The 22,007-nt window shown below is 50.3% G+C and overlaps 1 protein-coding gene across 4 annotated transcripts in view; it reads right to left on the reverse strand.

Annotated features, from left to right (window-relative positions):
- Window positions 1-22,007, reverse strand: part of AFTPH (aftiphilin) — an 826,627-nt gene that overhangs the window by 634,917 nt on the left and 169,703 nt on the right. For 2 of the 4 annotated variants that reach the window (XM_069608170.1, XM_069608172.1), the window contains one exon: window positions 1,950-2,034. The exons of the other annotated variants lie outside the window; for them this stretch is intronic. The gene's annotated coding sequence lies outside the window, so the exon portion shown is untranslated. The remainder of the gene's footprint in view (window positions 1-1,949; window positions 2,035-22,007) is intronic. 4 annotated transcript variants of the gene reach the window in all.

Below are 22,007 nucleotides of genomic sequence, written 5' to 3' on the forward strand. Positions count from 1 at the left end.
TTACCTAGAATACCTGCAAAGACTACTAAACACTGGGGGACTATTTAAAAACCACCTTAAATGATTACCCAAGGTGGGCACAATGGGGCGGACGGGGTAGTAGACCTTTCTAAAGAGTGCAGTCAGTGAGTATTTTTGAATTTAACAAATCAAAAAAAAACGAACTTCTCATGATCTTTAGGTTGAAATTGTGCACCATTTACCAAGGCTAACCCTTCTGTTCTGGTTCTACTTGTTAATAGTTACTCATTTAAACAGACTCCTAAGCACTGAAGGCTTTACGGTATTTACATTTGTATGCACATGAATTTGTATATTCAAGACTATCAATCAACACGGAGCATGATAAAAGTAAATGAAAACGAAAAAAAGCTCGTTGCGGACCCAAACAGTACACTGGTTGTTTGCCATTACGCCAACTATCAATCTACTGTTAAGAGCCTCACTACAAACGGAGCAGTAATTCAATCACTCAACTTCAAGGAAAATAAAGACACACACCTTCATTTTCCATTTCGTCTGAGGGATTGAATTACCGCTGCATGCAGTCGGAACTTCACCGGCTTATAAATAATGGGTGCGTTGGTGCGAGGAGCGAGGGACCACTTACAAGAGAATCTGGTGATGGGGGAAGGACTACCGTGCTTCACGTTTTAACACTAATTCCCCGCAATGACTGTCGCAGTTGTGTGAGAATTTACTTTTTCATCCAAGCAGTTTTAAGTTTTATTTCATGTTTAGCTTGGAGTTATCACTGAAGGGACCTTTACTTTCATCTTAAAAACAAAGAAAACGAGCATTGACAAAGCAAATCGTTTTGACATTGTACAACAAAAAGGTATCCTACCACAGGACACATTTATGATAATATATTATTCATGATATGTCACTCGTAGTTTTAGAAGTCTAATAGCTTTGAAAATGTGCTATATGCACCCAGACTGAACACTATTTTGGGTGAGCAGGATCATTCCGCACAGGTATCGGTAAACAATTGCACGTTTGTAAAACAGCTTCATTCAATTCACTGTCAATTTGTATATTAGTTAGACAGGCATGGGAAAGGCATTTGCCAGGCAATGCTGTAGTGGTATTCACTGGCCAACGACGGTAGCAAATGCAAAACGGTGTGTATAATAGCAGTACCTGTCAAATGCCTAGTACTTATACATAAAGCAAAACTGTTGCCTTTGCCAGTGCTGGTTTATAACAGTGCTTCAGTAAAGGACACGCATAGTGCTTATAAATAGAGTGTCTGAAGGAAGACCTTGTTAAGGCATTTGTATTAAACCCACAGCTCCATTGAACTTTGACCGCTTTGAAAACAAAAAACTGGAAAGCACAAAGTTTGATGGGAAGTCTTGAGAAATTTAGCTCAAAGAGATCCCAGGAGGATGTGTTTTCGGTGGTGAGAGGCAGGAAGTGGATGGGAATGGCCATAGCGATAAGCAAGGCCATGGGCCAGTCAACGCGTGGGTCAACAGCCAAACGCCACGTACAAGCGGCATCTCTCCTCGCATGCCTCTTCCCAGCTGTAACGTAATGTAATAGTTTTGGCTTATAGGTGACAACTGAATACCCAAAAATAACGGGCATCTTCCCTCTGGTTTGATATAAAGCAAGCAGTCGGTCAGGTTCCCCTTACAAGCATACAGAAATTCACTGTGAAAATCCAGATTGAAGTTCGCCCGAGAACAGGATGGACAGTCTGCCCACCACTCGTCTTCCTTTTTCTGCATAAAAGGAGCAATCTGAGGACGGGTTAGGATTACCTGTGCAGTTTACGAAGCTTTTCTTTGGCCTACGACTCCAACATTGAGGTTACTCCAGAATCCCTTCCCAGTTCAGTGCAGAACTTTCAAGTTATAAAAAAACAGGGTACATTGATCAATATTGCTTTTTACTCATCTAAGTGACCTTTAATCAGAATGATTGAAAACGTTACTCACCGTAGGGACTACTTTACGCCTAGTCCATAGTTCCCCCTTCGTCCATACTTGTGGAAGTTCCTGCTTGCAGGGATAGTACCGGAGCCTTTTACAATGCAATTCAAAAAGAAAAACAAAAATAAATGAGCTGCCGCGCTCAACTTCAATGACTCATATCCACACAAATTCATGCCACCCCCCCCAAGCTCCGCCCCTAGCACTGCACCACCAATGCTTTTTTATCACTTGGGCCTAACCTTACTGATATCTAGTTTAGTAGTAAAGAATTGAATAAGTCTGCAGCTTTGCCGATAATGGTATGACAAGATACCAAATCGTCCGGTGGTGAAGAATCTCCTGGAGTCTCTCTCTTTGTAGGTTTTTCACTTATCTAATGGTCCCATTCGCTACAAGTGTCAGGCTCATGTGTAATCTCCCCTTCCTCGGGGTATGAAAAATCCCTGAAAGGATCTTCTTGCCAGTCTGAGACCGATGCGGTTGAAGATATAATTGTAGGATCTCGAACAGGTGATCTTGGCTTAGGCGATGATCTTGGAGATGGGACCCTTGTCGGTGAAGCACTGAGCGTGCTGCTCCTGGATCTGCAAGGAGGTTCAGGTGAACGTGCCCTTTTATGTGGCCTTCTCCTGGAAGGAGACTCTAGGTGTGCCATGTAGAGGTGAGATGTTCCTCTGTGGAGGGGTTACCTCTTTCGGTAAGGATGACTTCTTTTCCGTTTGACGTCTGTTGAATTCGTCAATGATCCTTTGCATCGACTCCATGAGTATTGGATCGTAAGGATCGGCGGGTTCCTCTAGTTGGTTGCCAGGAGGACGGTTTTCCTTGGGGGTGAGAAAGGGTTGCTCACCAACTGATTCTGTGTCTGAAAACTCCTCCTGAAGAATGAGGTCTGGGAGTTCGGCCATCTCTCTTAAAGGAGATAGTTGTGCTCCTGTTGGTTCATGAGTCTCTAATATAGGAGGCACGGTTTTTAAATTCGATGGTGTAACAGTGGCATCTGCGGCGGTTGTTTTGAGTTTGTTTTCTCCGTGGTCGAAGGAATTGACTCATCGACGGCGTTGTATGCTTCGTCGACGGTGGCTTCGTGGACGAGGACTTCGTCGACGGTTAACTGTTTATCCATCGATGGGATCTTCGTGGACGAGTGATGGGACTCAGTCGACGATTATTTTGTGGAGGCTGATGACGAGGTTTGAAGTGTCGTGGACGATACAGGTTTCGTCGGCAGCTTAGTCGTCGATGGGCCTCTATTGCTATAGCCACTCGTAGACTGCTTGTGGCTCAATGAGGACGGCCATGTCGCACTCCACCCATTTCCCTTTTGATTCTCCATAATGCCCACAGCAGGTCAATAATACGATGCCCATGTACCATCAGGGGAACTGCCATCCGAGGCGCCCAGAGCCATTCTTCCAGAGTGACTGACCTCCTCAGAGTATTATTCTCTATGAGCACCCATGGCCTCTGCGCATCCACTCTTGCGGGTGTGGGGGGGAATCAGCGCCCTGAACTGGGCTGCCCTATAGTATGTGCGCATATCTGGAAACCCTACCCCTGCCAATTTCTTTGGCTGTATCCGCATCCTATAAGGCACCCGCCGTTTTTGTCCATGCCATATGCATTTGTTAATTCGTTACTTCATCTCTGCGAAATTAGAGTATGGCATTGCAATAGGCAACGCCTGGTAAAAGTACAATACTTTATGAAGCAGTGTTATTTTGACTGCATACAGTCTACCGAGACATGTCAAGGTAAACCTCCACCACAGCTCCATGTCCCCAAAGTGTTTATGCAGCAGCGGGGGTAGTTAACCATGTAGAATTCAAGTAGGTTCCTAGGTATCTGTATCCCCAGGTACTTCATGGTATTTTTTTTATTGGAATCCACAAGTCTTCCAGATGCTCAGCCTGTACCTGTGCCTCTCGGCTAAAGGGAAAAAGGACCGACTTATTTGTTTCAGTTGCAATTACAACTTTTCAAATAACTAGTTTATAAATTTGTACATTTGTTTATAAAAGCTGCATTCATCAGTTCAAAACATTTAAATTGAGATTAAAAAATAAAACATTGCAGGACGTCATTAAGTGGGTAAAACACAAATTCATCAATTAAAATTACGAACTCATAGTAGGTATCATTTGTCATTCAAGATTTAAAACCTTAAATAAAACGGCCTCGGAGTTTGTTTTGTCTTACTGGCCATCTAAATATTTGCATTTAATTTCACACATTGCTAGATGTTTTGACTGCCTTTCACCCAAGCACTCCATTTCATTTTTTCTTTTTGCATTTTGTTTTGTGCATTTGTTTTTTTAGCTTGCAAGGGATTTGCCCACAGTAGACCGCTTCGATTACTCCATAATTGTTGACCACATCATGCTGGGTGTTAGAATTTGATATTTACTAAAAAACCTGAAAAAGAAACTCCAGTCTTAGGCTGGATAGTGCCTTGCAATGCACCATTAAATGCTCCGAAGTTTTGACCAGACTATCTGACTTGCAGAATCTGCATCCATTCATTGCATCACAATCTTAACACCGAATTGCAATTACCACTCTTGCTGGCTATAGATTGAAACGTAGTCTCATTATTTTAGAGTGATAGCCTACATCCGGAAACCTCTGCAGATATTTAAGATCATTATTAATCAATTTTGGGATGAAAATGCCAGTTTTACAGATTTGATATTGCTCGCACTGAAATCTTGTGTTGGACCAATCGTAAAACCAGTACTTTTTTTTGGCACGATTTAGATTTATTGTCAAGATGTACTAGTGTGTCAGCTTCAGCCATATTTTCCATACAGCTGTCTTTCCACACATTTATCATATCTTTTCCATTATTCCCAAACGTCTGCGATATAAGGGAGACACTAGTGGAATCAAAGGAGTCCTTCATTAAGCACTTCCCATAGAGTAAAAGGGAGTTCCAATCCACTACCGCTATTAGCGATGTGATGCCGAATTCATAGCGGATTATGGAAACAGGAAAGCTCTTGGGTAACATTAATATCGTCTTCCAAAAAAGACCCTCAAGGTAGTCCCAGTATGGAGGAGTATCGACTGGTTTACATAGGGCACCATATGTTAATGCAGGGATTGCTTTTTGTTCATAAAACAGGAGTACTGGTAGGAAGGTGAATATGCCATATTTACGATAGATCATTCTTGCTTGAGAGCATAACATGAGTGTTTTGTGTTTCATTTCATCTTTATAAGGGGTATCCGCTTTGCCAGTGCTTTAAGTGGGCCGGGGACAGCTGGGGCTGGGCCCCGGCAGTCTCCAAAAAGTCAGGATGAGCCGGGCCCCTACCGGGGCCCTCTGGTCCCACCCCTTGACAGCAGATCATTGTCCCGCCACGGCCGCAGCCACGACGTGAGATGAGCCCGCCGTCATCAAGGCAGTCAGCTGTGGCTGACAGAAGTGCAGGGCAGTCACAGCTTTGCCCAAACGAGTTTGCGGGAAGCTGGGCTGGCTGGCACTTTTGTTAGTCACAGCTCAGCGTCCCCACCCACCATTAACACCCCTTTGTCTCCACTCCCTGTTGTGAAATTTACAGTATAGGGCTGAGTCTAACAGGCACAACAGGAGTGGAGACAAAAGGATGTTAATGTTTGACCCATTAACCCCATGATGAGACTACAGGGGAAGCAGGACCACTGGGGGGCGGCAGCGCTCAACAGGAGAGGGACAACGCGGGGGCAGAGACAGATGTCAGAATAAGTACGTTGGGGGGGGGGAAGGAAGGAGGGAGCCTAGGAAGTTATTTTAGGGGCCATTATAGCAGAACCCAGACACACACACCGCTCCTCCCCTGCTCCCACGCTCTCTTCCTCACACAGTCATAACCGTCTCTTATTTCTAACACAACACCCCCTGCGAGCAGGCATCACGGCCTTCACTCCAGAGGACACCCCAGTGCATTTAAAGACAGAACCATATTTTAAACTTTTCTGTTTCCTTGTTGGGGTGGGGGGATATGAGAGCCCCCGGTAGTGCGCTTTCGTAGCCAACATCTTCCACCTGTCACCTTACTGTGTCAGCAGCAGACCCACGTTCAGGCGCTGGGCTCTGCAACCATGCCCTGGCCGCATTGGGCAATGGCAGTGGTATACACATTTTTTTTATGTCGAATCCCCCGAGAAAAAAAGTTGTTGGTAGGCCCCCCTCCCCGAATGTAGGGACTGCTTGTATTTTATATTAAAAGCAGTCAACTTTCTCTTTTTAAAAAGCCTCACCCTCAACAGTGCAATTAAATGATTTGCCCAGGAACACACGTTTTGGTTGTACCAGCAGTGTTGCAGGATGTAGACGAGAACACCCCTGTTCATTTTTTTTTTTTTAACTTTTTATTCATTTAGCGTGGCAGCAAAAAAGACAGGCGAACAGCGCCAGACAGGTACAATACAAGTACAATAAATATACAGTGCAGGTAAACAGGAGTTACATCACAGATGAACACAGCTATTGGGCACTTTTATAACAAACAACAAAAAGTCCGGGAGCTATGATGGAGGCGAGAGCCCTGGTCGGTGGGGAGAGGTGGCTAGGGGAGATGTGGCTGGTGTCACATTCAGATCTGACATATAAGATCGGAATCTGAGCCAGATATTCCTGGGCCTAGAGTCAGTGGGTTGTAGGTGAGACCAAGTTTCCTCCGAGGCCGAAGCCCACGTGACTGCTCTTAGCCATTGGGCGTGTGTGGGAGGCCAGGGGCGAAGCCAGCACAGTAGGATGGAACGAACAGCGAGAAGCAGGCAGAGGCCCGCTAGTTTTCTGGAGTTCCAGGGGAGGCCTGGGAGGTTGTGAAAGAGACATACCACCGGGGAGGGATTGATGGAGTAGTTGAGTATGGCCGACACCGTCGAGCAGACCGCCTCCCAAAACTGTGAAAGGTGGGGTCAGGACCAAATCATATGAATGTAATCAGCCGCATCATGGCCGCACCTAGGGCAGCTAGCGGGGTGATCACTAGACATGTGGTGCAATCTGATCGGGGTGTAGTGGAACCTATGTAGGATTTTAAACTATCAATTTAAAGCGGGAGTTGAAGGACACCTGGTGTATGCGATCACACAAGTGCGCCCAGCGCTCATCAGACATTTCAACACCCAGGTCCACCTCCCACGCCCGCCTCAGCTTAGTGAATTCTGGAATAGATCTGGATTGCAGCATGGTGTATAGTCTAGATATTTTACCTCTAGTGGGCGAGGGGGAGGTGAGCTCCTCAATGATAGGGTCATCCGGTGGTAAAGCCGGAAACATCGGATAATTACGCTTAAGGGTCCTGCGAAGAGATGAATATTGGAGCCACACACTCCGGCCTCTTCTCCAGGGCAATGGGAGGTCGGGCCACTCGACAAATATTCCCTGATCGAACACATCACGCAGCAGCTCATATCCCGCCTCAGCCCAGCGTTGGACCATGGCCGATGGCACCCGTGGGACCCCAGGTAGGAAGTTCCAAAGGAGGGAGGTTACCATGGAAGGTGTGAGCAGTACCAGATAATTTCCATGTTTTGGCCAGTGCCAGGGACGTGCAGGCAACCGGGCTCTGGGAGTCCAGCTCCAGAGGGGTGGGCTGTATCAACAGGGAGCGAATGTTACGGTCACAGACCGCAAGTTTCTCGAGTCTGACATGTGGGGGGGGGGGGGGACCGTTACGTCAAACCAGTAGGATGTATATTGAATTTGGGATACCAGCCAGTATTTAAACAAGTCAGGGGCACCAAAGCCCCCATAAGCCATAGGGGTAGATAAGGTGTCCAGTTTAAGGCGGACCGTGCCCGAAAGCCAGAGAAAGGAATTGACCGTGCGAGTCAGCTCCCGGAAGAAACCACCCCCCAGCCACAGGGGGATGTTAGCGAACTTGTAGAGTAACTGGGGCAACACCACCATTTTCAGTAGGCCTATCCTGCCTGCGTGGGATATTGGGAGTTTGTCCCAGGCTAGAACCTTAGATGACAAATGTGTGAGATACTTTTGATAGTTCTCGTTGAATGTCAGCGCTCGATGGTGCGTTATCTCGATCCCCAAATAAGTGAAAGTAGACTGAGCCCATGTGAACCCCTGGGTGTCCGGGGGGTGGGGGGGAAAAGAGTGCATTCTGTAAGACGGAAAAGTGTAGATTTCGAGCAAGTTGACGGAGGGAGAGCGTATAAGCAACAAAGCGTCATCGGCATATAGAGACACTATGTCCGCCTGACCTGCAGTACGGAGTCCTCTATGTGCGTGGAATTGACAGAGCATGTCAGCGAAGGGCTCTATTGCTATAGCGAAGATCAGAGGAGAGAAGGGGCATCCCTGTCTCGTCCCCCCTAGCGATCCCGAAGAGGGGGGAACAGTGGTCACCTGTACGGACCCTAGCCACGGGGTCGGAGTAGAGCAATCTGACCCAGTAGAGAAAAGAGGGACCAAACCTACAGCTCTCCAGGACCCGCCACAAGTCCCTCCATGAAACCGAATGAAACGCCTTTTGCATGTCGAGGGTGGCCGCTACCGCGTGTGTCTCGGGGTTTATTCTGTTAATTATATTAAAGAGACGTCTGAGGTTCAGGGAGGTAGAGCGACCGGGGATGAAGCCCCCCTGATCCGGATGGATGACAGATGGCAAGAGGGGAGCTAACCGGAGTGCCAGTGCCTTAGCAAATATTTTTACATCGCAGTTTATAAGTGAGAGCGGGCGGTATGAACCGCATTGTGAGGGGGATTTGCCAGGTTTAAGGAGTACCGTAATTGTAGCTTCACGGAGTGAGGGGGGAAATAACCCGGCTTCAACCGACTCCTCCCAGAGAGCTAACAGGTGAGGAAGCAAAAGTCGTTTGTAGCGCTTATAAAATTCAACTGGGATACCATCCGAGCCGGGGGCCTTCCTCGAGGATAAGGAGTCCATCGCATCAGAGAGTTCCTCAAGCGTAAGTGGGGAATCAAGAGAACCCGCGGACTCCGGAGAGAGTCGTCAAAGGAAGGGTATCGAGGTAGGAGTCGATCTCCACCGCCGGCACCTCATCAGAGTTGGAATATAGGGTTTAATAGAACTTGAAAAATTCATTATTGATGTCTTGTGAGGCGACAGCCATAGAGCCGTCCGGTCTCTCAATCCCAAGTATATGCGGGGACCCCATCTCGTGACGGATCAGTCTCGCCAGAAATCGGCCAGGGCGCTCACCCTCCCCGTATCTCCTCGCCATGCCAGGGCTATCCAAGAATTTCTGTTCGCGCTCCGCCAGGGATCGGAACGTATCCAGCTCCACCCGATGTCAGCCAAGGTTCCCGGAGTGGAGTGGAGTGAACATTGAGCCTCAAGGGTCGATAATTTGGATTCGCTCTCTGCGAGGTTTCTACGGATCGATTTGAGAACACCGTTCTCCTTCGACAGTGCCATCCCTCTAATGTAAACCTTGAAGGACTCGCATAGAATGGCCTGTGATGTTACCGAACCTGTGTTTATCTCAAAGAACTCCTCGATAGATAGCTCGAGCTCAGAACAAAATTCCGGGTCTAGCAGGGAAAGAGGCTTCAGCCTCCAACGTCGGGTACAGCCCGGATCCGGTCCCCAATTCATGGTAATGGTCACAGGAGAGTGGTCAGACAGGGTCCTGGGGAGAATCTGTAGCTGTATGACATTCTTAACCAGAACATTGGAGATCACCCACCTGTCAATACGGGAGTAAGAGTCATGGACCGAAGAGTAGAAAAAATAAACGTGGGAATCCGTGTAAAAGAACCTCCATGCATCGACCATGGCGAGACGGGGAAGGGACGATAATGCAGCGTAGGCTGCTCTAGAGAGCTGACGAGGCTTGGACCCAGACCTATCGAGGGTTACATCGAAAATTGTGTTGAAATCCCCCCCCCAGAGGATGGGGACAAGGGGGAAGCTATCGAGAAGGGATGTGACCTGTACATAGAATTCTGGATCATCTATATTGGGACCATATATGTTCAGCAGGACTATCTCCTTATTTTGAAGCATAGCATGAAGCAGTACATATCTGCCCTGAGGGATCTATGTGTGAGGAGATGACAGTGAACTTGAGACTCTTATGGATGAGGGTCATGACCCCGCGGCTTTGGGAAGAAAAATCGGTGGAGAATCTGTGGGGGCCCCATGATTTGGCAAATCTTATGCACTGTTCCGTGCGGCCATGCGTCTCCTGTAAGAAGAGAACCTTGGATCCATGACGCTCGGCCAGTAACAGTAGCTGCCTCATCTTTTTGTAGTTTCCCAACCCCCGAACATTCCAGTTCATAAAAGTCAAGTCGCTCCCAGACATTGATGCGAGAGAAAATATATCAGAGAAAGTACCAATAGCCAATGGGCCAGTTTAGCCACCCTGCAATAACAGTCGTTGAGTACCACATTGCGGTCCGTAATTGCTGCCAACGCCAAGCTTTTTGTAAGATAACCCCCAACATGTTCCACCCCCACCCACATCCCCCCCCAAACAGAGGGATGGCAATCCCAAAACCCCCAACAAAAACCAAACCAAAGTCATCAGCGCCTGGGGGCCTGTAGGCCGAATTGGCCGTGTCTCTCCAGGCACGGCAGGTCAAGTGAGATGAAAAGTGCCAACAGTGAGAACTTGTACGTAGCTTGGGCGGAGATATTGCACATGTTAATGCGGCACATATTAATGACAATGAACATTCTAAACAGGTTACAGAATAGAAAACCAGTGTGACTCCGGTATAGGAAGGTGGCAGGGTGCGGGCCCTCCTTGACCGGGCTGGAGGGTAGCAGTAGGACCTTGGACAGAGAGGGGGTATTAGCCTGGGAAATGCTCGTCCAGGAACTTGGAGGCCTCTTCTGGAAGAGTGAAGAACAACACCCGGTTGGCGTGTTCTACACGGAGTTTGGCGGGGTAGAGCATGGCGTATTTAACAGAGATCACGCAGCCTGCGTTTTACCGCCAGGAAAGTCTTACGCTCACGTTGAACGGCCACCGAGAAGTCCGGATAGAGGTGAATCCTCGCACCGCCCAGTGAGAGCTCACCCTTGAGCCTCGCGGCCCTGAGGAGGGCATTGCGGTCACGAAAATTCAGCACACGGGCTATGATGGGCCGAGGAGGAGCGCCGGGCTTGGGTTTAGCCATTAGGGCTCGGCGCGCACGCTCTATGGAAAATTGCGGGGAAAGTTTGGGTGAATCGAGGAGTGTCAGCAATGTATGTTCAACAAAGTCTTCCATTGATTCATGAACTTCATTCTCAGGAACGCCGATGATACAAAGGTTATTGCGCCTTGATCGGGATTCCAAGTCCTCATTCTTCTTTTCCACATCGAGGACCCGATTGGAAAGGGCGATGACCTCGGAGCGCAGAGCACCCAATGCATCTTCAGCGGAGCCCACCCTTGTCTCGACCTCCGCCACCCGGCTATCCGACCTCTCAATATGGGCCTTGATAGAGGATATAGTGCCGTTCATGTCATCTAGTTTTGAGTGGAGTGCGGTGAAGCCCTCCCGGATAAAATCCATCATGTCTTGGGGCTCCGGAGCTGTGGAAGATGATGACGCCGTTGGAGCCTGCTCGGTGGTTTCCTCTGGCGGCCTACCGATGACTTCACGAACATATTGATGGAGCTCTGTCTCTTTGAGGCCCCCTTGGTCATCCTGGCAAGGTTGGAGTTCCAATAGAGTAAGTGGGGGGTCCCAGCAGCTCAAGAGAGGGAGGTATGGGAACCTCACGGGACGTGATTTTCAGAGAGAAGGTCAGCGACTGTAGGCCCGTTATGTTGGGACCGTGGCGGTCGGTGGGCCTGTGAAGAAAAAGCCCGGAGAGATTAGGTGAGAGCGACCCAGGGGCCGAGAGCAGTGGTGTGTAGTGGCCACCGCGGGAGCCGGGTGGTAGTTCAAGCGAGCCTATAGGAGGGGGTAGGGAAGAGCCCCGACCGGCCCCCCAATGAAATGGACAGGTTGAGACTCCAGGACAGCGATGTAGAATTAACCAAATCCCGGGGATTTTCAGGCCATGAGGTCCCTCAATGTAGATAATAATAATGTTGTGGGTGACTGGGTCAATTGGGTCAATTGCCAGATCCGCAGGAGAGAGGTGCCCCCAGGCGATGCAACTCCAGGGCGAGGCCAACTGCGCTGGGCGAGAGCGCCAGCACACAGCAAGGTGGGCCACAAGTCACTGAGGTCGGCCCTACCCCCACGCTCCACGTACCTTATTAAGCCCGGGGCCCTACAGTGTGTGTCAGCAGGGGGAGCGCGGTGCTAGGCGTCCAGGGGGGCACCGCAGCTCGACCCCTCCGTAGAAGTGTCCCCGGGGGTGCCTCCAGCCGTCGGCCCCCACGGCGAGCAGGACCACAGTCCGGGAAGGGCCAGGCCACAGCGGCGGCGAGGACACACCACGAGGCGGTGCCGGGTTGCGCCGCGGCCGCAGCAGTATTTGTGCCGCCCCTCCGCGATGGCAGGAAGCGCAGGGTCCGGGCTCCGGGGGAGGCCCCACAGTCAGTGACCCCTGGTGGGGGTGGGCGAGGATCCTCGCTGGAGCTTGTGGTGGCTCCAGCAATCTGAGAGGCCCGGTATGTCCCGCAGCCAAGGAAGGACGTCGGCGCGAAGCCACCTCGCAGGTGGGGGAGGGGCTGAGAGATGACTGGATCTCGGGGTCCTCGGCCCCGTTTTACCGCCGGGGTTCGATCCAGATGGAGCACGGATCGTCCTCGATCGTGCCGTGCCCTTCGGGGTCCAGTGCGGATCGAAGGAGCCGCAAAAGAGGATACTGTGACTGCCTGCCGCGGAGAGTCACGTTCAGGCGGCCATCTTGTTCGGCGCTCAACAGCGCCCCTCCACCCCTGTTCATTTTGACATGCTCTTCTTTAGGCCACGCCTTCAGATTTTAGACCACGCCCATCAGGCAAGCCACACCCCCAAATAAGGGCACCCCCTCACTTTCGTACACCACTTAAAGCACTGCGCTTTGCAATCATTTATATTTATTCCTAGATACTTGCACTCTGACAAGTTCGAGCTAGTTTTTGCCAATGGACCAATAATGTCCTAGTTTTGCCACCTTGAATTATAAAGGATGTTAGATTTGGATGTATTGTTTTCTAATTTCTTGCATACGTTTCCAGGGCGGTGAGCGCCCTTTGAAGGCCAATGGGAGTTTGATCCATCACTATGAGATCATCTGTATAAAGAAGCTGCGCCAATCTATTTTTATTGATTAGGGGATGGGGGTCTTGTAGAGTCTAGATGTTTGACACTATCTGATATAAAAGTTGAACAGCGTGGATGCGAATATGCAGCCTTGCTTGAGCACAGAATATGTGGGGATAGATTGTGTGAGCAATATATATATATCATCCAGCTAGGGTGTAAACCATGAACGCAATGCATAGCAATTTCTTGTTCATTATCGCGTGTTGCTTCAAAGCTGATTTCATTAGCAAGTTTGGTGCTGTGCCTATTCCAGAGACAAAGCCAGATTGATTAGGGTCAACCATGTTATTTGTCTTGAGCCATTGGCTCAGGTCTCCAAGAAGCATCCTCACGTACATTTTCCCGAGGAGTATCTACGAGTGCCAGAGGTCTATAATTGGCTGGCTGAGTTCGAGCTACTTTTTTTTTTTTTTTTTTTTTAAACACAGGTATTAAGATTGACTGTTTCCAGGATGATTGAATGAGTCCCGTCCGTGCTATTTTTAGGAATATTTCATGAAGTATCAGTGACCATTGTTCTAGATGCGCTTTTATGACTGCATTTGATGCCATCCGGGCCAGGTGCTCTGGAAGAGCTTAGTTTTTTTAATTTGTTCGCGTATATCAGATACCTATCACACAATTAGCACCAAGATTATTATACTGTGGAGGTTCCAAGTTCGGGGATCTGTGTCAGTGAACAGTGCAGTGAAATGTTCAACCCACACTTACTCTTCTATAGCATTCAACATGTATGATGGAGAGCTAGTTATTGCTCCTTTTAGGAGACTCCAGGTGTGGGCACCTGATTAGGTCGCTATCACTTGTAGCATCTTCTCATTTTCACTTTGAGAAACTTCTGTTGAGTTACAAAATGTTTATATTTGGTGTTGATGTTCGCAACTATTTTCTCGTGTTGTTCCCAATTTTTGGCTTGGATGTTGCTTACATCGCTTCTCTTTTGTAATTTTCTTTTTTTAATGATGAGATCATACACATACAGGTCGATAGGATAATTCTTTTAATCTATAGCCTGAGTGAAGAAAGACAGTGTTAACAGTCATCTACTTGATTGTGTGCAACTGTTGCAAATTTTTCATTTTAACACAATTTATTTAGTAGTCTAATGTAGCTACTGTCCATTTGAGGCGATTTCTAATTGCACAGGAAATTGTAGTAGCATCTCAGAGGCCCAGGAAAAGAAGCACATGTTTTATCTAATATGTTATGGTCATTTACTTTGGTCAGGACGATAGTGATAGTGAATCAAGAAACTAAATTTAAAAGAAATGGGAGACAAAAGGTGTAATCAATAAAATCCTGCGATTGGTTTCTTTTCCAGGTGGGGCGAGGGGGAATAGCCCCCTCACTGCCACCATTCAGAAGTGTCATATTTCTGTCAAGCACAATTCTCAGACTTTTGATCACCTTTGGTGCTATAGAAGCATCATTAAGTGTAAGACATTGCGTGTTTAGGCCCCCTACAATGCTCATCATTCGAATGGTAGGTTCGCTGTCAAAAAGTTCCAACATGATTTAGAAAAGCCTCCTCAGTTATGACAGGATTCACATACACGTTAAGAATCGCTGCCATCTGAGCCATAGGGTGTTGAAGATCATCAACTTCAAATTTTAGGAGTTGCAAACATGGGTGGGTAGTAGACCATGAGGAAAGCTTTTCAGGCAAGTCCATTCTTAGAGCTGGCAAGAGGCCTGCCATGGGTCTCCCTTTAGGTTGTTTTATGGCAGGTACCGAACATATTTGATAGTTTGGCCATACTGGTTGGGAGGTTATCCAGGTTTCTTGCACGAATATTAGATTGTATGCTTGTATATCTCCAAATTATGGGCCTTCTCTTTGTTCATAAGATGCAAAAACCATTGACTGTTCCAGGCATGCGATTCTCAGCGTGTATGGTTGCAGAGTGACTGGGCATTATTCATAAATCCATGATTGGTGTCTTGGATGGCCTTTTGAAGCCATGACCATTTGGCTTCCTTAATGGGCTGTGCCTCATCTTCAAACTATACTTCTCTTAAGCGGTCCTGAAATTCCTTGACAATGAATCAATAAGGGTTTGGATTCTATACTCGTGTGCGAACCGGGTCAATTGACCAATGGAATTCTCCTTCATACCTTATTGTTTTTCTCATCCGCCGTTTTATGATGGATCGAACACTTGATTGAGCAAGGAACAAGTTACTTACCTGTAACTGTTGTTCTCCAGCATGGGTCTGGCATGGATTCACATGCTCATGAATATTCCCAGTCGTCAGGCTGGGAATCCTCGGTAAAGAAAAATCAGTATCAGTTTCGTTTCTGATCGGTCTTTCGTAGTAGTAACCAATCACTGATCTCTGCGTCATACTGACCACAGCCAATGACTGCCATCTCCCTAAGCCCCGCCTCTGGCAGCCATCTTCAGATTTGGTAGCACGTGAAGTGGCAGTATGACCAAGTGAAGAGCCGCAGAGGGGTAGGCGGGAGGGTTCGCATGTGAATCCATGCCAGAGCCATGCTGGAGAACAACAGTTACAGGTAAGTAACTTGTTCCTTCTCCAGCATGGGGTCTGGTATAGATTCACATGCTCATGAACAAAAGAATACATAACAGTACACACATGCACAACCACGGGAGGTGGCAACAGGCTCAACATTAAGCAATACAACAACTCAACATTAAGCATCTCTTACCTTCTCACCAGGCTCACCTTAGGCGAACAGGTTGCGCAGCACTGCTTGGCCGACCCTGGACTCCTCCCTGGAATCCCGGTCGACGCAGTAGAATTTCATGAAGGTGTGCGTCCACCTCCACGTAGCAGCCCTGCAGATGTCCAGCAGGGGCACACCAGATAGGAACGCCGTGGTAGCTGCGATCGCTCTGGTGGAATGGGCTCTCGGACGGCCGGGCAGAGGTCGGTTTGCCAACCGATGACAGTACATGATACAGCCGGAAGCCATCTGGAAATGGAAGCCTTTGAGAGAGCCTTCCCCTGATTGACAAGTCCAAAGTTCACAAAAAGTTGTGACGTCTTCCGAAAACCCTTCGTGCGGTCCACGTAGAACTTCAGCGCTCTAGCCACATCCAGCGAGTGCAAAGTCCTTTCAGCCGGCGACGAAGGCAACGGGAAGAAAACAGGCAACACCAAGGGTTCGTTGAGGTGGAAGTCCGACGGCACCTTGGGCATGAAGGAGGGGTGCGTCCTGAGCGCTACCCTCGTGTCGTGAAAAGTCAAGTATGGGGGCTTGCAGGGAAGGGCCTGGATCTCTCCCACCCGCCGTTGTGATGGCCACAAGAAACGCTGTTTTCCACGACAAGAACTTCAACAGAGCCGAGTGCAGAGGCTCGAATGGAGGCCCCCTAAGCTTGGTCAGCACCACGTTGAGCTCCCACGCCGGGGCCTTCACCGGCGGGAACAACCTGAACAGTCCCTTCATGAATTCTTTCACCAGACGATGAGACCACAAAGACATCCGTCCCGTGGTTCTGGTGTATCGGGAGATCGCAGCAAGATGAATCTTGATGGAAGCGTGCGCCAGTCCAGGCTTGGCCAGCGACAGTAGGTACGGCAGTACTTGAGGAGCCGCAATCCGTAGAGGGTTGATCTTCTGTGCGTGGCACCAGACAGAGAACCTCTTCCATTTGTGTCCGTAGCATTTAAGAGTTGAGGACGCCCTGGCCTTTGCAAGAACCTCTCTGCAGTCGGCCGGTATGTCGTATCCTCCAAACTCTAACGCTGAAGGAGCCAGGCCTGCAAGTTCAGCGACTTCGGGTCGTGATGGAGGATGGCGCCTCCTTTCCCTGGAGAGAAGATCCGCGTCCACTGGCAGCTTGATTGACGGGGACGCTGACAAGTCCAGAAGGTCCGGGAACCATATCTGCCTCGGCCACGCAGGTGCGACGAGGATCATCCTGCACCGTGACCTCTTGAGCTGGTTGATGAGCCGGATCAGCAACGGCAATGGAGGGAACGCGTATAGAAACAGGCCCTCCCAGGGGAACGAGAAAGCTTCGCCCATGCTCCTCGGCTGGGGAAACCTGCTGGCGAACCTCCGGCACTTGGAGTTCGTCGCCGTCGTGAACAGATCGATCTGGGGTGTGCCCAAACGTCGGAAGAGGCGGTCCACTAGATCCTGTCGTAGTTCCCACTCGTGGCACGAGCGCAGCTCTCTGCTGAGCGAGTCGGCGATGGTGTTTTTTATTCCTGCCAGATGAAACGGCACCAGAAACATCCCTTGGGCGACGGCCCAATGCCACAGATCCTGCGCCTCCTTGGACATGGCTGGGGATCTGGTACCGCCCTGCTTCCTGATGTAGAACATGGTGGTGGTGTTGTCGGTGAAGATCCTCACCACCTTGCCCTTGAGGGACAGAAGAAAGGACCTGAAGGCCCAAAACACTGCACGGAGCTCCAGGATGTTGATATGGAGGGACTTCTCCGTCGGAAGCCAAAGGCCTCTCGCGTGCAGATTTTCAGTGTGCGCTCCCCACCCTTCCAGGGAGGCATCCGTGGTCACTGTCTTCTGGTGGCCCGGGGTCTGGAAGTCCATGCCCGCCGTCAGATGCGCGCGGGTGCCCCACCACCGGATCGCTCGTCAGAAGCTCTCGTCGAGTGTGATCCTGTCCTCGAAGCTGCCCGTCGTCTGGATCCAGCGAGCGTCCAGGAACTCCTGTAACGGGCGCATCCGAAGCCTGCACAGGCGGATGAGATAAATGCAAGAAGACATCATTCCGAGGAGGGATTTGTTGGACCTCAGCCTGGCCGCGTCCGCAACCAGCATCCGCTGCACCTTGCCCAAGATGGCCCTCGTCCTTTCCTCCGACGGAGAGGCCAGAAGCGCCACTGTGTCGAGTTTCGCTCCCAGAAACAGTGCGTCTTGCGCAGGCACCAGGTGGGACTTAGCGTAGTTTATGGAGAATCCCAGGTCTGTGACTAGTTGGAACGTCCTCGCCGTGTGCTCCGCGGCGAGCTCCCTTGTCTTTGCTCGGATGAGCCAGTCGTCCAGGTAGGGGTAGACGTGGATCCCCTCCAGGCGCAGCCACGAGGCACTTGGTGAACACCCTGGGTGCCGACCTCAATCCGAAGGGAAGGGCTCTGAACTGGTAGTGACGCCCTTGGACCACGAATCTGAGAAACTTTCAGTGTCCCTTTAGGATGGGGATATGGAAGTAAGCATCCTCCAAATCCAACGACGACAGGAAATCGCCCTCCTCCAGCTGACCCAGGACGTGCTGGAGGGTGACCATCCAGAACTTCTGTGCGCCTTGATGAATTTGTTAAGTCGTCGTAGGTCCAGGATGGGACACCATCCTCCTTTCTTCTTCACAAGGAAGTATCTTGAGTAAACTCCGGAGCCCCGAAGCCCCTTTGGGACGAGCTCGATGGCGCCTTTCTCGAGCATCGCCTTTACGTCCAAGAGAAGTTGAGGGACGTGATGTTCCTTCCTGGCCACGGGGGACGCGTGGGCACTTTAGAAACTCGAGCGCGTGACCCTGGGCCAGGGCGTCCAGCACCCAATGGTCGGTGGAGATGGACTCCCACACGCTGACGAAGTTCACCAGCCGGCCTCCCACCGGGATGCTTCGGTGGGGGCCCGACCCCACGGCCGGTTCAGTCCTGCTTCGACAAGGCTTTGCCGCCTTGTCCTACCTGGCGACGACGGCGGGGTCCGCCCGACTTGCCTCGTCCCCTGTAGGCTTCCTGTGACGACGAACGGGCCACTTGACGGTAGGTGGAATATCCGCCGCCGGAACCTTTAGAGGCACCCTGCTTGCCTCCGGTGCTCCAAAAGGGCGGCCGTCGTTGCTGGAGAACACCAAGAGCCCGGCCCGTCTCCGTGTCCGTCTTGATGGCTTGTAGGGAATCGTCCACTGTTTTCCCAAACAGGTTTCTCCCGTCGAACAGCATGTCCAAAACTCTGGTCTGCACGTCCTGTCGGAAGTCCGTTGCCTTGAGCCATCCACACCGTCTAAGGCACACGCCGTTGCCCAACTGGCGAAATCCAGTGTCAGCGATGTCCGTATGCCATGGTCCGATGCCACTTCTCCTTCCTGCAAGATCTCTAGGGCCTCCCCCCCCTCTTGTCGTCCGGTAGGAAGTCCAGCAGGGGGGCGATCTTGTATCACAACTCCCTGTTGCAGCGGGCTACGATAGCCAAGGCGTTGGCAGCCTTAATCGTCGTCGCTGCCGATGAGATGAGATGACTGCGTCCCATCATGTCCAATTTCTTTCCCTTGCCGTCCCGGGGGGAAGAGGTTGACGTAGAGGCCAAAGCCTCCCCCGCTTTCTTCATGGCCGCCGCGGAGACGACCGAGTCCGGGGTCGGCTGTGCCCGAAGGCACAAGGGGGCCGCGTCCGGGACCCGGTACTTCTTCTCGTACCGATCCCTTCTCGCAGGCCTACAGAGGGCAGTCCGAGAGTTTGTATGGCAAGGGCGGAACCCGAGGATAGGGAAGGCCATTCGAACGTTACCTAGGGAGGAGGGTGGTTTCGGGCTGCCGGACTTCCTGCTCTACCACCGGGCCGCCCAGCTAAGGGTCCTGTTGGAGCATATGAAGGAGGGGATGGGCACCTATTGTTCTTATCTGGAGGACATGGATGCCCACTCTCTGAAAGTATGCGACTTTCTGTGGTTGCCGCATAAACACATTCCAAATAGACTGCGGACCCACCCAACCGTGGGAGTACTTTGGTCGATCTGGAAGGAAGGACCCACAACAGCACACCTTACCTCATGGCCCTCCCCGATGTCCTCGCTCTGGGGCCACCCGCTCAAACTAGGTAGCAGGGGATTCAGGAATGTCCAGTCCTGGTCGGATGGGGGTTGGAATGGGCGGGGCAACTGTTCAAGGAGGTGCGAGACGCGTTTGGGTGGGGGTCTCTTTCAGTCTTTGAGTATTTGTGCCTGAAGGGCATCCTCTGTGACCAGACTTGGGGCCTGAACCTGCGGAGACAGTTGACCCCCTTCGAAAAGTTACTGGACACAGCCACAACAAGGAAGGGTGTAGTATCCAAAATGTACCAGATATTGAACACTTAACTTGGAAGGGAGGAGAGGGTTTCGTGGGTTCTGGAATAACTTGGCGGGAGAGGCTCTCTCGGAGGACGCATGGTCCAGTGTATTTAAAATAGCATTCCATGGGAACCTATTCACGTCGGACATGGAGCACAACTTTAAGATCTTACAGGGATGGCATAGAGACCCATTGAAATTATCCAAGATGTTCTCGGGGGGTCTCCCGCAGATGCCCAAGAGGATGTGGCTAAGTGGGGACGGGGGCTCACATGTGGTGGTTCTGGGAGAAGGTACGGGGGTGGATGGCAGAGGTCACTGAGGAACTACTCCCACACAATCCGTTGACGATGTTGTTGGGCCTCCCACCGGAGGAGGCGGAAATATATAGGTACCCAAGAATCTGGAAGACTATGTTGCGAGCAGGAAGAGTGGCCCTAGCGCAAAGGTGGAAGAGCCCGGAGACCCCATCTAAGGAAGACTGGCTAAAACAAACTTAACATGTTCCTTATGGACAAACTGAAAGCCATGGTAAACAACGAATCGAGCGTCTTCCAGGCAAATTGGTATGGAGTTTACCAGGCATGGGGGTGGGACGCTCACTGACATTATGAAGACAACATGGGGCGTGAGGGCGATGGAGCCCAGAGAGTACCACTCATGGACAATGGTGTAATGCACGGCCCGGGAGACAGCGGATCCATCTAAGCCAGCATCTACGTGAATGCATAGCACAGCTCCAAGGCACCGAACTACGAGTATTGATGACAACTCCTGCGGTTGGTTTTTCGATGGGACACTGATCTGGGGGGAGGGGCGGGTTTGGGGAGGTGGGGGAGAGGGGGCGGGAGGGGAGGGAGACCCCAGGGGTTTGATGATGTTAAATGTGATATTCATATTGCTCCCGGTGTTGTCATTGTTTCTTTTTCTGAAAAATTGCCAATAAAACCAAAGTTTAACAAAAAAAACTATATTTTATGGCAGCACAATTACAGGCTGTGGCACGAGGGCAAACTGGGCTGGGCGAGGAGCTGACAGGATTGCTGGGGGGGAAATAACTCCAGAGAGACAGGGACTGGGGATACATGGGGGTAAAGAGGACACAGTGGTCTAAAGTGGTACAAGCAGTATGGGGGAGGGGGGACTACTAAAGAAAGCGCGGGCTAAAGAACTATAAAGTAGGGGATTGCCAATTGGGTTTGACAATTTAGGATGGCACTGTAAAACATGGGTCTCAAAACACTGAGGGAAAGAATGCACTGCATTAGGGGATCTCTTCAGAGATGGCAAATTGCGGACGTTCGAGGAATGGAGGAAAACTTATCATGTGACAAGTGGTCACTTCCTCACGTATTCCAAGGTGGTGAGACGGGTGGCAGCAATCTGGGACTGTATCCCAGGGGAGCCAGAGGAGCATCCATTGATACAGACGCTATTGGAATTAGGGAAAGGTGGGGGTAAAATCTCAAAGATGTATGGAGCACTGCAGAGAGTGAGGGAGGCCAAAGAACTAGCAGTTAAGAACAAGTGGGAGAGGGACTCGAGAGCGCCTATCCCAGAAAAGAAGTGAGAACAGGTTAAATAGACATCTAGGAATGCACGATTCCAGCTCAATCAATTCTACTACCTACACAGAGTATATCAGACATCAGAGAAGCTTCACACAATGAATCACGCGGTACCACATACATGCACACGATGCAGCGAGGATCACACTGGGTTCTGGCATATGGTATGGGGGTGCCCGATTATATCCAAATACTGGGAAGAGGTCGTGGACAGAGTAAATGTCCTGCTGGGGAGTAGATATGAATGCACCCACGAGGTGTGCCTGTGGGGACTTCTGCTGGGAGCAAAAAGAAACAAAAACAAATTAAATGGCACGATTCCCGCT

The sequence above is a fragment of the Ambystoma mexicanum genome, chromosome 4q, assembly GCF_040938575.1.
Source record: "Ambystoma mexicanum isolate Mex_15411 chromosome 4q, UKY_AmexF1_1, whole genome shotgun sequence".
In the NCBI taxonomy this organism is placed as follows: Eukaryota; Metazoa; Chordata; class Amphibia; order Caudata; family Ambystomatidae; genus Ambystoma; species Ambystoma mexicanum.